The 15500-nt window shown below is 30.9% G+C and overlaps 1 long non-coding RNA gene across 1 annotated transcript; it reads left to right on the plus strand.

The window, feature by feature from the left end:
- Window positions 1–3806: 3806 nt before the first annotated feature.
- On the plus strand, window positions 3807–8403 carry LOC134688562 (uncharacterized). The gene is made up of 3 exons (XR_010101828.1): window positions 3807–3951; window positions 5766–5858; window positions 8308–8403. It is a non-coding gene; the product is annotated as an uncharacterized LOC134688562 (long non-coding RNA).
- Window positions 8404–15500: the final 7097 nt, after the last annotated feature.

Raw genomic sequence — 15500 nt, forward strand, 5'->3', positions numbered from 1 at the left:
CGTTAGGTACTTTCCGTTTTGAATTTTCCTCTGCGTTCGATAGTTTTGTGATTTTGCTTTGTCTTTTAAGGCTTTAAATTGTCATATGAAGTTTTGAGATTCCTTTTATACCCTTTTGCAAAAGTTACTTTGATACAACATATTGATTTCTACTGATATTTTCACTTTATGAAAATATTATAAAATTAATATTATTTTTATAAGGTATCTGTGAAACATCATATGATTATTGTAAAAATTGCATACATGCTTAGACTCATTGAAGGCTGTTGTCTGCTCTACGGTTGGGTTGTTGTCGCTTTGACATATTCCCAATTTCCATTACTTATTTTATTCTCTTCATTTTTAGATTGTAACCCAGATCCATGTATACATGGTCACTGTCATAATAAATTAACACGCTTTCACTGTACATGTGAAGCAGGATACCAGGGACCAAAATGCGGCCAAAGTAAGTATCAATGATCTAGGAAAGTAGCCATGTCACATTATCCTTATTGTATATTTACTATAACGTATTGCTTAATAATTACTTTTTGTACCTATATATTAAGTGCGAGGTTTGGCATGCCACAAAACCAGGTTCAACCGACCATTTTGTCCTTTAAAAATGTCCTGTACCAAGTCAGGAAGATGACCATTGTTATATTATTGTTCGTTTCTGTGTGTGTTACATTTTAACGTTGCGTCGTTTGTTTTCTCTTATTTTTGAGTGTAAATTCACATTGCGATAAGACGTGTAACGGTACTTGTCTATCCCAAATTCATGTATTTGGTTTTGATGTTATGTTTGCTATTCTCGTGGGATTTTGTCTGATGCTTGGTCCGTGTCTGTGTGTGTTACATTTCAGTGTTGTGTCATTGTTCTCCTCTTATATTTAATGCGTTTCCCTTGGTTTTAGTTTGTTCCCGATTTTGTTTTTTGTCCATGGATTTATGAGTGTTGAACAGCGGTATACTACTGTTGCCTTTGTTTAACCAGGAATAATAAAATAATTCAACATGGGTCTATATATTCTTAGTCCGTCTAATCTGAATTTGTGAGAAGAATTAATACAGACGATCTACTTTAACAATTTCCTTCCTTGTATTGTTTACAGCAATTGATCGTAAGTATATCTTATTAATTAAGCATGCTGTTTATTGATTACCAACATTTCCAACAGAAAAACTTTAAAACCGTATTGTTTTTTATTTACCTGAACTACAATAAAATTTTATACTAAAAGTAGTTTAAGCTACCTACAAAACCAGGTTTGATCCACAATTTTCGGTAATAATTTAGGAATATGCCAGTTGTTCACATTCTTACCGTTGTTTGATATACATATATATAGTTGACCGTTTGATTTTGTCTGTGTTTTGAAATTACTTGGGAGGTCTGTATTTTTTGTTAATACCTATTGTAGAATTAAGCATGTCTCAGTGACATTACTGTACGATAAATGATATCGTTTATAAAAATCTCAATAAAATATCCGAATTTACAGTAACAAATTGTAAAATCTGCATGAATTTTCATTCATCAATTTGCATTTTTAATATTTTAGAATATCATACATATATCCTAACACATTAATAAATGAAACAAGAGCCAATTATGTATAAGAACAGAAACAGGAGAATTTTTGATTTTTCCAAATTGTTTTCCTTTGACGTTTTGACATTGTGATGTTTTCCCATAACAAACTGATACTTTGATACGTCTATGTACGAATGCGTCACACAAACGTTGTTTTGTACTAGTATGGTTTCAAAATCATAATATACAATATATCATGAAACAATTATTAGTGATATACATATATATAGTTAATACATATGAATAATTGTATATGTAATTTGTTTATTTTTAGATTGTAATCCAAATCCATGTATTCATGGTCGTTGTCAAAATAAGTTAACAAGTTTTATCTGTACGTGTGAGGTTGGGTACCATGGTTCGACGTGCAACAAAGGTAGGTGACATTGGAAATTAAGTTTGATATTTGTATTGCAAGAACTAACAATTTTTAATTTGTACTTTTTAGAATAGAAATACATAACAATAGGAAGATATCGTTTATCAAAGTAAAATAAAAAAAATCAAATAAGTAACTATTGGTATTGTCTTTTACATTTCCCGTTGTATCAATATTTGTTTGTAATATTAATTTGAACAGCGGTTACAATTTTTCCTATAATATAAAAAATAAGGAAATGAGGTATGACATATAATGAAACAACTATCAACTAAAGTTCTAATAAAGTGGATGTAAAATATCTAAGACAACTGTACGGCATTCAATAATGACAAACAAATGAAGTTGGCAATGTTGCCGTGATTTATGACAGTTAATGAACTAGTCTACTAAAGAATAAACAACACGAACCCCACCAAAAACCAGGGGTGATCTCAGGTGATCCGGAAGATGCAGTTGTTCTTTTTGACACAGTGAGTCTATGAATTTATTTATCTTTAAATTTCAATGTTATCGGGTTCCTTTATATTTGCAATGCATGCAACCCTGTAATTGAAACATATGAACAAAGTTTACATATAAAGATGATATGCGTGCCAAAATGACAACTCTCCACCTAAGTCACAATTTGTTAAAAGTTACCATTATAAGTAAAAGTAGGCATTCAAAACGAACCCCTTTGTCACACCTAACAACAACCTATCACGAGTCCCAACATGACAAGAGTAAAACTTTCAAACAGGAAAACCAACGATATAATATCAATCAAACGTGAGAAACAAGAAACACTTATGAACCACATCAACAAACGACAACCACTGAGCATCAGTGTAAAGACATTTGGAATTAATTATTTCCTGAACGACCAACGGACTACAGAAGTGAAAAGAAATAATCACACAAATGAGATGTTATCTTTATAGCATTATTTGTAAGTGCACAATGACTGATTTTATATTTTGTCAAATAATCATTTGTATGAAGGTTAATAAATTTATTGAGAAATTCAATTAACGGTGGGTATATCGACAATAGCATACATACAAAGTGATATGCTTCCAAATGATATAAAAAATAAGCTCATATAAATTCAGTTGAAATTATAATATAGTAAAGTGCTTCTTCAAATACTTCTTAAACATGCGGTACATCACCTTTAAATAAATGCTATTCAGATTGTAGTAACAATCCTTGTGTATATGGTACATGTCATAGTAGTCCCTCAGGATACCAATGCAGCTGTATTGTCGGATATACGGGACATAATTGTGATAAAGGTAAATATGTGTGTATTGGTAAATAAATTCAAATGAAGCGTTGGAACTTTTTACACAACTAAACTCTATGATTTACTTGTTTGCAATGAATGGCATTTTTCTGCTTAAATACCAGACTTTTAAGAATCAGGCTTGTTTTACAAATTTCAAAGCATGGCATCAAAAACCAGCCGACCCAACCATATTATTTTTAAGTTTTCTTCATCCTGAGTAAGACATAGTAAGTTTTGGGGATCTGCGAGTCTAATAATTTCGGAAACGCTTTGATAATATGTGGTTAGAATGATAGCAAATTACATAATTGCTTCCCCTTAACATGTACATTCTATTACAATTAAACAGAATTATATCTGGAATTGTAATATAGAAAAAAAATAGAACAGGAAGAGCACAATTATACGTTTTCAACAAAATAAAAGTTATCTCGATTGGGATTTTGTTTGTCAGGTTTGCACCACTGCCTCACTCTTTGACAGGTAGGCAAACATCTTATTGAGTGCAGAAAGTGTTTAAGGTATGACATTTTCAAAGCAAGTGCATATTATATTTAACAGTGCCGCCAGTCATGACTACACAAACATACGAAGAAACAACAATTTCAACACAAACAAATCATGTCTGTAATGATAGTCCATTTGTCACGTGTTCAGATCATCATGTGTGCGCAGACCCTACATTGAAACAGTTATGTCCCTTTAGTTGTGGATTATGTAGTAAGTTATCCTTCATTGCTTTTTTCAAGTTTCCGCTTGGGTGAGTTGTCCTTTTCAAATTAAGACTGCGTTCATAAGTTCACATAACAATATAAGTATTTCAAACAAATATATTAATGGGTGTAGTGATTATGCAAAAAACAACCATGTGTGACGGCATATCAAAAATCAATATACAGCACATGAGTGTCTGGTTGTATACGTAGAATTAAGATAAACTTAATTGATGGTACAACTCTTTAACATGGTCAGCCAAATAAGTGAAAATTATTCAAGTCCATAAATTAGTTTTATTTTTTCACACACTTTCCAATTACTCCTACTTAGCAAAACAGGGTGGATAAAAATATCAAGTGTTATATGTATATGAGTTCTTTCATTTATTTAAGCTGGTTCATATATAATTTATTTTTATTCATTTCCAATCACACACATGATACTTTGTATGTTCATTGACAGTATAAGAAATAACACAACAGATTGAAGGTAATTCAGATTTTTTTCGTGAAAACCCAATATTTAAAATGTTTTCGTCGTCAAATGCTTGTCAGGAATATGACAGTTGTTTTCCATTTGTTAAATGGGACAATACAGTTGAGCATTTGATTTTGTCAGGTTATAAAGAACATATAAAATAACAAAAAATACCGAACTACAAAATGTTCCCGTTCATAAATTAACCTTGGAGTATTTTTGCTTATACCCTCCCCCCTAATATATATTTGAACATTGAAGATAATAATAATAATATAATAAAACATTAAGTTCACTTTCATGCTTTTTAGATGATGTTTTCTCATTAATAATTCAAACTTTGTTGACCATGTTTAACACATCTATCCAATCGAAGTCAACGATAAAGCAGATGCATATGAGTCTGCCTAATATCTTGAATTACATCTATACATTGACAACGAGTGTCTGCTGAAAACAAAACTTTACGACAAACGAGAGGATTTTAGTTTCCCAGTTGTAAACTTTTCATTTCAATATAGCAATATTTCAGCAGCGCCTATATAAGAAGTATACATCGCCCAGTTGATATAATGATCACGGGTATTTTTTATCACGCTTTCCTTGATAGAGATTTTATGTTCATCATGTAGCCTTTAATCCCCGAGCTCCATTAGGTGAATTTGAAACTATCCCTTCGTAAATTCGTCAAGAGCAGATTGATCATCATGGAATGGCCTGTCACAAATGACGATGCATAATGATCCAATTACAGTATAACTTAACTATTCGTATTGGGCTTTAGTGAGATTTCATCCTTCCTATTGTGAACACGATGTGGAGAACACACAAAAGGAATACATTAGACATTAATATTCTGTACAGCACAAACAATTTTGTTATGAACAAAATAGAAAAAAAAACCCAAATGAACAGCAAAGCCACGATAAACTTTACATCACAACACGAGCATCGCCAAAACATAAAACAAGAACAAAAATCTAGACATGCTGCTATCAAATCATACCGTCACAAATGTTTAAAAAGTTGGCTGCATTAATTCCAGAGAAAATAATATCCGTTTCAATCCCAAAAAATGGAAATGTGGTCGTGATAAGTGTCCATACTTTTCCGATTTAGACACTACTAAAGCTGCTGTGTGATGAAAACAATATCAAAAACCCGGATTTCTAAAACAAATATTGCAGTAGGTATAATGTGATTAATTTGTGCGTGTCTTTATATAGAACTTCTTATATGTCAGTATTGTTGCAATAACGCTGCCTTAATGTTATTACGTTTATACAGTATGTATTATGATATGATGTCTTACTAAATTGGATTTTTATATTTCCATATAGGTTGTGCAGACAGTACATTCGTGACCTGCTCATCATCACTCTGTTCTAATGATAGTTTCAGACAGCTTTGTCAGAAGACATGTGGCATATGCGGTACGTGTAAAGTACATTTTAAAATTAAAAAGTGTTTGCTTTGTTAATCAAAATTCAAAATTCAGTTTTTCTTGTTAGTTTTCATTTCGTTTAAATAGATACTAAATCGATTTAACCATGCATTAAAATAGGCATTTTTTGGCTAGCCGTACGAATAACAGGACTATGTGTCCGGCATATACAATGCGCATGTCACTTATGTGTGTGCGTGTAATATTATCCGTGGAAACTGCAGGTTGTAGCAAATTATAAACATGAACATTTAAAAAGCAATATGTTGTTATCTTAAATTGTAAGGCATCAACCTTGTAACTAGTAATTGAAATTGTTGTGTTCGTCATATATATAACGTATTATTAAAACAATCATTTATATGTATATCCATAAGTTTGTGTCTGTATGGCTTCTTATTATTAGAAGAGAGAAAAACTGGTGTCGTGATTGACTCGTGCAATTTTTTAAAAGTTTACGTGTAATTGGTTTTAGTTGAAAAGGTTACAAAATTATTATATCTGAAGCGTTAAACTGACTTATAGACCCGATTTTTTTATAATGTTTGTCCGAAAACAATATTAAGAAATTTCAGGCGCTATTTTATTTTATTTACATGATGGGGTTGAGGTCACACGGCGTGCTCCTTTACCAATTCTTTCTTCTACCACTTAATTCTTACCTTTATTGTCGCCTATATTTCATATCCCCACTTTCCATAATCATATATCTAACATCCTTGTACTTTTTGTAACTCCCAACCACTATATCCCACATCAAAAAGCCGTGACATTCCCCCTACACTTTGATAATCCTTTCCACTATTTATACAGCTATGCATAATCAAATATTTTGGTAATATTAAAGTTCTACGATCACATCCGTAGTGATTTCAATTACTTTTTAATTCTTTTCATCAAATATCATTCATATCGTATTTCTTGTCAAATTCTGAAAACTGGAAAATTTATGAAATCTTGATATTTCACAATTTTCAACCCTAGTTTGTTACCCCGATTTTGTTTTTTTGTCCGTGGATTTATGAGTTTTGAACAGCGGTATACTACTGTTGCCTTTCTTTATCCATATCGAAAATCAGTAATCGAATTTCATGCGACCCCGTGGTGCTGCTGAAGATAATATTACACGTACTCCTGTGCGCAAATAAATTGACATGCGCATTGAAATGGTCTACATGTAACAAATAACCCTAGCACTATTCATCCGGCTAGCTGGACAAATATCCACTCCGATGAAAATATTAGTTGATGTATAATCTAAACCTTGAAGCTTGTATATTTTTATTTAATTTTAAACTTATTATTTTGTGTGGTATAAGTAACTATTATGTTGTATTTAGCAAAGCACGTGTTCTCTTCTAATTACTTATTACTTCCTCAAATAAAAAAAAATGTGTTATGTACTATTAGCCAAGCTTAACTGAACGTAACATATTTAATCAATAAAACACACACATGTATACTATATAGCTTGTTGTTCGGTGTGAGCCAAGGCTCCCTGTTGAAGGCCGTACTTTAACCTATAATGGTTTACTTTTTAAATTGTTATTTGGATTGAGAGTTGTCTCATTGACACTCACACCACATCTTCCTATATCTATATAGGAAAGAATTTACTTTATGAGTATGTTTTACTTTATTCATACTAAAAAACAGCAAACAGTTTCGGCTTGCCAATATTTTGTATATCTATTTGGGAGGATTAATGTTTGTATTTTATTCTAAGGATGCGGGTTTAACTAAAGTCATGTAAGATTTAGAAGAATGTTGTGATATAAACATATTGATCGTAGTAAAAAGAGAAAAAAACAGCAAAACCATTCCATATCACAACATTCTTTAAAGTGATCTTCTACATATCAGAAAAAGTTATCACACAAATTGTACCAACACACAATCCGTATCCTAACTTCTTCAAAAAAGCAAAACTCAAAAAACGACAATCTACAAAAAACAATAAGTACATATTCATGTTTTATTACAAATTATCATGTCAAACCATTAAACCAACTATTTATATTAAGACTATGCACGATAGTCAAAATCATACCCGCGAGTATATGTGTAGAATATCTGCATTGCAACATACAGTAACTTATCAAATCATACAATAGAAAACCATGTATGCACCCATGTGCTCATCAACACGTGCTGACATAACAGACACAGGCATGTGCATCCGGTACAATTAATAATTATATTTATACATGGTGTGCAAGCAATTGATTCAAGCTTCAACTGTTTACTTAAATCTGATACCAAAAGTTTGTATCTGTTTTTGTTTTGTTAGTTGTAACTTTATAAAACATTAGAACCGTTGTTCGTGCTGAATTGATATGATCTTTTCATATTTATAAAATTCATTTGTAATTCAATTCAAATATGTAAGTATGCATTTCCAGTTGTTTTTATCTAATAATTACATTCCCTGTTTATAGGAATATCCCTACCTGTTTCGACTACTGCATCTTGGATACATATACATGGGAAATGATGGAATTGATATATTAAGAATAACAATTGCATCTCACCGAAATTTGATTAATAAACATTTATAACTAATAAAGTATTTTGACATAGAGAGGTACCTATATATCTTGCACTTCACGTGCCTTTGTACTTATACATCCACTGATTGTGTTATAGTGTCATGGTAAATGTTTTTTCTTTATCTCTTCGTCTTTATAGCGATTAAGGAGATAATGACACAACGTTGACAACTATACCCCATTTTAACAGTTTTACTTATTGTGTCTGTTTGTCTTGTCTACATATCGTTGTCAATATGATGGAAGTTTTTACGACTGTCATACAAGTGAGAGGTTAGCTAGCTATATCACTAGGTTAAATCAACCATTGTCTACATAAGAAAATGCATGTACCAAGTCAGGAATATGACAGTAGTGGTCAATTCTTTGATGTGTTTCGTGCTCTTGATTTTGCCATTTTATTAGGGTCTTCTGCTTTGAATTTTCGTCGGAGTTCATGATGTTTGTGATTTTTACTTTTTTCATGATGTAACTCTTGTGCTTTCTATCTTTAAAGTTATCATATTCAGTTATGTACAATTTCTATGCAATCTCTTGGATCACACTTCAGTAATAACACATTGACGGGTTTTATACGTACAGTACATAGCAACGTCCTTTGTAGAAGGAAACACAAAACGGCATACCAAAAAGGATATTAGCAAAAATGAAAGACAAAAATACAAAAATAGTCATAGAACAATGATACAATGACGGGATATATAAGTACAGTACAAGGCAACGTCATATGTAACAGGAAACACTAAAAGTCATTTAGAAAATTGATATTAGTCAAAAATGTAAGACAGAAATACAAAAATTATCAGAAAAAAATAATACAATGAGGGAATATAAGCGTACAATTCATGCCTACGTCATAAGTAACCAGTAAGCACAAAAAGGCATACAGAAACAGCATATTAGCACCAAAAAAAAAGACAAGAATACACAAACTATCATATAACAATAGCAATGCAGTTATTTCGAGTCACTTCAAAGATTTTTACACACTAATGTGAAATCATGGCAATCTAAATCGATTCTGACAAACTTTAACATGCAAGTAAAAATATAATCTTAACCTTGAAGCTTGTATATATCTCATTTTAGTTTAAAACGTATTGTATTGTGTATTATTAGTTACTATTATGTCGTCTTAGCAAAACACACAACGTCCTCTTCTTATTAATCTAAATCTTTTACGTAAACGGTGCAGGAAATGCTTACCCTACCGGAGCACCTGATTTTAACTTGGTTTTTAGTGGAGTCCGTGTTTTTTCTTATTTATAATTTACAATTAATTATCAAAGGTACCAATATAACGATTAAGTACGCCAGACGTGCGTTTCGTTTACATAAGACTCATCAGTGACACTGTTGATGCAAATGTCTTCTGGTTTTGTGAGTCTTTGTTTACTCCTTGGTTTTGTTTGTTATTTTCTTTTACTAAATACATATTATACAAGGAAATAGCAAACATCATTTTAATAGTGTCACCCAAAATGTTTTTCGTGGGTACTGTAGTCGAATTAATTACTAAGTTACTGTTTTACCCTTTTCTGTTCCTTAACTTTCAAAATATATATATATATAAATATAATGATAAAAAGATTCATCAGAATCATCTGATTAAAAGAGGGACGAAAGACACCAAAGAGACAGTTAAACTCATAAATCTAAAATAAACTGACAACATCATGGCTAAAAATGAAATAGACAAGCAAACATACAATAGTACACATGACAAATCATAGAAAACAAATTAATGCATACTACCAGGATAGGTTAGTATATGAGTCCATCAATGACTACACTTATATTGTGCCAACAATGACAATGACTAGTTGTGAAAATATAAGTAACAGTTTGAGAGAAAAGAAAATAATAGTTTAATTCAACACATTGTATATCTTTTGTTTGATATACTCACCATCATAATTGTGTAGTAGTTAGCTCCGTATTGTGTTATTAATTACACTTTATGTAAGACTCCTAGGTTTTGATTGGTTGATAGCCAGTGTATTTTTCAACGATTCACTGTTATCAAATGCATATTGTTCATTATTTAACGCCGCCGGGGTATTTTCCAAAAGGATATGCCTTTTCTACCTTCTTTGTCGTGTTATTTGCCAAAAAATACTCTATCCGACTGGACGCTTGTAACGTCACGATCATCAATGCGTTTTTGAACATTAACATTTGGTGTAATTAAACAGATATTTCATGTTCTTGAGGGGTATTTGCGAAAAATACCAGTCTTGAGATTTAATTTCCATCGCCTTACGGCTCGTGAAATTTAACATTCTATCGACTGGTATTTTTCGCAAATACTCCTCCTTAACATGATATATCTGTTTACTATACGATACAATAAACAAAAGTGGCATACATTTTCTGTTCGCATTACTATGCAAAAGTCAAGTTAAGTTGTTCATGTTAATATAAAAATAAGAAGACGTAATTTGATTGCTAATTAGATAACTGTCAACCGGAGACCAAACACCATAGAAGTGTAAAACTATGTTTCCCAGTACGGCCTTCGACAATGAACAAAACTCATTGACCTATCAACCTTTTTATACTAAACTTCATTGATCAGTTTTTTTTGTAAACGAAAACCGCGTCTGGCTTACAAAATTGTAATCCTGTAATCTTCGATTAGTTCTTTTCTTCATCTTCATTATAAAGAGGTCATGGAGATGATAATACAATAGCAACACTATGTTTGAAAATGCATATACAATGCCAGGAAAATGACATTTGTTATCCATTCGTTGGAGCTATTGATTCTGTCATTTGATTGGAGGACTTCTCGTCTTGAAACATCGGAAATGGATATTTTTGTGATTTTACTTTTCATGATATAACTATTCCGTATTCGATAAGAAAATTGCATTACAGTTATTTATCTTTGTTACTAATCTGCAGACTACATAAATCAACACGTATTTACTTTTATGATTTAATTATTTTATCAAAGATAGGGTTTTACTAGAAAATAACATCTAGTTTATCGAACGAACTGTTTTAGGAAATACTTTCTTGGTTGGGTTAAACATTACGTCCCTTATATACTAATGGTCAGTAGTGATATAATAGATTTGTACTAAACAATTCCATAATGATAACCTTAACCTCGAGTGCAAGCGTATGTGTTCCATCTAAGATTAGATAAATCTGACCTTTTCGCTACCTCTTCGTGTCGGTACAGTTCTTATTCACTGAAGTCAATGCTATAGCAATGAGAAGATTTTCTTTATCTGTGTTTATATTGCTGCTTTTTATACAGACTATTGAATCCTCTCTTCCTCAAACTACTTGCCAACGTAAGTATTGAATATCTAAATAAACATAATACATCTTCCTATATCTATATAATGTCGTATTATTGCACTTTACATGTCATCTAAATATGGGAGAAATATATGAAGCTTTGTGTATGTGACTTGTTTTCGTTTTTATCTATGTGTTGTATATTCACAGTAGTTACGGTTTGGTGTATAAAATTTGTTTATGAAATTTGCAACAAGAGTGTTTTGATTTCGTAACAAAAATATACCAAGCACTTAAAATTCCCATGTCTTTAAAGAATTTGACTAAATCATACTGAGAGAATACAAATGACCTATCGTCACCAAATTTTCAAACAAAATGCTCGATGAGAAACTTTGTGGTCCAACTCTTATAATATACTGTTGCTTGTCTTTTATACCTTTTTATATTGATTATGCTATAAGCGGTTCTAGTTATCAACATTTTTCCCTGTACACATTCTAACATTTTAAGTCATACATCATTGAAATATTTTAATAATTTGCGAAGTACATTGTTATTCATGTATTTATTTAAGTACACAAATACAATGTTGAAATGTAATGTTTTTCTAGAATTGAAAAAAAAAAAATTCAAATTGCAGAATTAATGTTTTTACCATTTTTAAAAAATAAATCATTTAGACTGAATTAAAAAAAAAGTTTACACACTTTGAGAGCTTTATCTTAAGATTCTGACATAAAAAAAAAAAAAGAAATGTCGAAGGTGACAAAATTTAAAGTTTATTGAATCGGGTTAAACTGTTAATTAATAATGTTGGATGATTTTGTTCATATTTGGTTACATATATAATTATCATAAAATATCAAATGGTATTAATAAAAAAGAAAAAAAAATATACCTAAACCTAATTATATTTTTGAACTTTTCAAAAATGTACTTTATTTGATAGTTTTAGCACATTTAATAACTTCTATTTAGTTCTTTTTAAAAAAAAATATGTTGTCCTATTATTAATTAGTTGTTTTATGTCATTTGAAACGAGTGACTGGTGAAAAATAATGTTAATGCAATTCCTGTATGTATATATCATAAACTTAGTCATCTGTGCACCAATTAATCATTTTTAAGCATCCATATCGTATAATCGTCACAATTCTTTCAGTATATTATGATGTGAAAATATGGCTGCTAATGAATTGTCGTGTTTTGAAGACGTAGTTTATCGATTGTCAGCTAAGTAAACAATCAACAAAGAAGCATGGATATTTAGCACATGTTATATGTTAATACGATCATAATAGTCTAGTTCAATGACAGATCCATTCGTATTGCGATCATCAGATTTTTACAAATAAGGTCACGTCGAGTTCACTTCATACGGTAAACATATCGGTGAATTGTTTACTTGAAGCAAGCAATTAAAAAAAGTAAACATCTAAATTTGAACAAACTTTTAGAACGTTCATGAGAAAAAGGAATCTGTACATAGGTTCAATAACACAACTTGCCATTTAGTTATAAAACCAAATGCATATTTTTTTTCTTCAAAATAAACTTTCTAATGATTTTAACAATTAAATATAAACGATATCTGAAAACTATCTTTCGTTCAAAGTATATATACGAAGGCAATAGAGAAGATACCACATTTGAATACCTCAACAAAACATTTCCATCTTTTTTCATGATGTCACAAATTTAATAATCCCGCTTTGCTATCCAATACACATAATATCAAATAATGTACGAGCTTATCAATGAACCAGATTATTGACAAACCATTCAAATAGTTCCTCAGACTTTGGACTTTGATATGTAGTGTGATAAGTTGGGACATGTTCATTCCACATAAACATGTTGCGGTTCAATTTTAGAATCAGTACGTCTTAGTCACATTTATTAACACTACTGCACTTTTGACAAAAAGAATCTGTGCTAGGACAATATTCACATCCGAATTAGAAACATTCGTAAGACATTTTGTTTTATGTTTGCTTATCTTGTTATTTGATATTTTAGCGACCCGTAAAGTAAACTGTGAAGAAAAGATTTTTTTATTGGTATCTGTGTGATAAATGACCAATTGCAAATGTTTTATCCATTTATGACTATTAAACTACATATTTATGTATCAAATATGAGATTCATATCTGTGCAATGATGTGAATGACCACTTAGTTTAGTAAATAGATCTTTGTTTTGAAATTTGCGAACATTACTTACTGATGAATAAATACCAAATCTTATTTATTTTAATGGATAGCTTAAAACCAAATTTAAATTGAAAAGGCTCAATAAGACAGCCTGTAATGTCCAATGAAAACATTTCTTTCAATTAGATAAATTATGAACGACATATAAAAATATTGTTTTATCATCTTTGGATTTATGACCATGTAATGTAAAATTGAGAATGGAAATGGGGAATGTGTCAAAGAGACAACAACCCGACCAAAATAAAAAAACACAACAGCTGGGTTAGGTTTTCTACCAAACAAAGTATATGATAACACGGCAAAAAAAAATAATTAAAATTAGTCAATATTGTTTGTTGTTTAAAAATATATACATATATATGTATGATAAAGTCAATCTAGAAAGACTTACTACTATTATATATATTTCAGCATGTGGTACTGAATGTTGCTTGCATGGTTCTTGTCATCATAATCACAAAAATAAAACAAGTATATGTGTTTGTCAACATGGCTTTAAAGGTCAAAACTGCGATATAGGTAAGTTTCCTATCAAGTTTAGAGTAAAAGACTTACTGTGATAGCACATAGCTAATATGAATATACTTCCAGAATGTCCTATACTACGAAGTTAGTACAGCAACATTTCAAGAGCAATAGTAGTTGCGTTCCAAATAAACACAATCATACGTTTCTGTGTAAAATATACCAATGTAATTACAAAAATGTAAGCAGAACATCCCAAGATCGACGATGGATACCAAAGTACCTAAACTTAATTTAATTTGTTAAGTTTGGATGAATATGAGAGGGGGATCTACATGCTCATTTATGTATCCTTCATCTAATTGTTTGATGAAGAAACTATAATCAAAGTTCGGCCTTCCGAATTTAAGGACATTTCATTAATATAAAAATGAAATGGACAGTTTTTCGTTCATTTTTTTACATAAATAAGGCCGTTAGTTTTCTCGTTTGAATTGTTTAACATCGTCTTATCGGGGCCCTTTATAGCTGACTATATGCGGTATGGGCTTTGCTTATTGTTAAAGGCCGTACGGTGACCTATAATTGTTTATGTTTGTGTCATTTTGGTCTTTTGTGGATAGTTGTCTCATTGGCAATCATATCACATCTTCTTTTTTATAGGAAATATTTCGGCTAAGAATGTTAGGGCGCGATTTTAATCACTGAATTATTATGCTCATACTTTTTTACTTGTCAACTTTGAATGAATCTGATCATTACACAAAACAACACAAATGTTTAGAGGAGCCCTCGAAAATAAGTTTTATTCAGTCAAATTCTTTGTGATATTAAACTTTTGCTGTAGTTACTTTCAATACTACTAGAACACACCCGCGAAATCGCCTGCATATACAGCTTGTGAACTTTTGTAGGATGATCTCTGTCAAAGATATTATGGATGGAGAATTTCATAAAAGTTATCAAAAGCCCTCTCCCTTTTTCCAAAGTCCGATATTTGTTTCCTTTCTGGTAAACTCAATTATTTTCGTGTTTCTGGCCTCAGATTACAATTATTCGTCTCCTTTGCTACAATGCATCTTTTTGGTAAAAGTCGAATCAAGTTAAAATCTTGCACCACTTCAAACATAAAATAATATTTATATA

Source organism: Mytilus trossulus, chromosome 10, assembly GCF_036588685.1.
Source record: "Mytilus trossulus isolate FHL-02 chromosome 10, PNRI_Mtr1.1.1.hap1, whole genome shotgun sequence".
Taxonomy (NCBI): domain Eukaryota; kingdom Metazoa; phylum Mollusca; class Bivalvia; order Mytilida; family Mytilidae; genus Mytilus; species Mytilus trossulus.